Consider the following 591-nt stretch of genomic DNA (forward strand, 5'->3'; position numbering starts at 1 on the left):
GGGCAGCGGGGTGCAAGGCAGCTGGGCCCCCGCCCCTGGTCCCAAGTGTGTGTCATCTAACCAACCCCTCTTGGGACAGAGAACAGGGTCCTGGACACGAGAAGGGATGAGCAAAGGAACGGCTCCTTTGGCTGCAGGGCACCCCTAAGGGAGACAGTCAAGAGCCACAGGGCGGGGGGCAGTGGGGGGTGTCTGGGAGTGGGGAAGGGAGCTGGGGTGGAGACTGGGGTGCTGCAGGCATGAGCCCAAGGACCCCAGGGAGTTGGGGGAGAGGGCCCAGGCCTGTGGGATGCTCCCCTTCACTCTGGAGAGGAGACCAGGGGCCCGCTCCACCCAAACAGGCCGACGGGGGCCTGGACCCACAGCAGAGCAGACATACTGGCTCTGGCGGGGGGCGACCCTGCATTGAGGTGCTTGATTGCTCAGTTGTGTCCAACTCTTGGCAACCCCATGGACTGTAGCCCGCCAAGCTCCTCTGTCCATGGGATTTACCAGGCAAGATTACTGGAGTGAGTGGCCATTTCCTTCTCCAGGGGATCTTCCTGACCCAGGGATTGAATCTGCATCTCTTATGTCTCCTGCACTGGCAGG

General features: G+C 62.4%; 1 protein-coding gene across 1 annotated transcript in view; it reads right to left on the minus strand.

The window, feature by feature from the left end:
• Positions 1 to 591, minus strand: part of TMEM184B (transmembrane protein 184B) — a 51161-nt gene that overhangs the window by 3402 nt on the left and 47168 nt on the right. The window lies entirely within an intron of this gene.

The sequence above is a fragment of the Bison bison genome, unplaced genomic scaffold (genome assembly GCF_000754665.1).
Source record: "Bison bison bison isolate TAMUID 2011002044 unplaced genomic scaffold, Bison_UMD1.0 scf7180017864213, whole genome shotgun sequence".
Classification (NCBI taxonomy): Eukaryota; Metazoa; Chordata; class Mammalia; order Artiodactyla; family Bovidae; genus Bison; species Bison bison.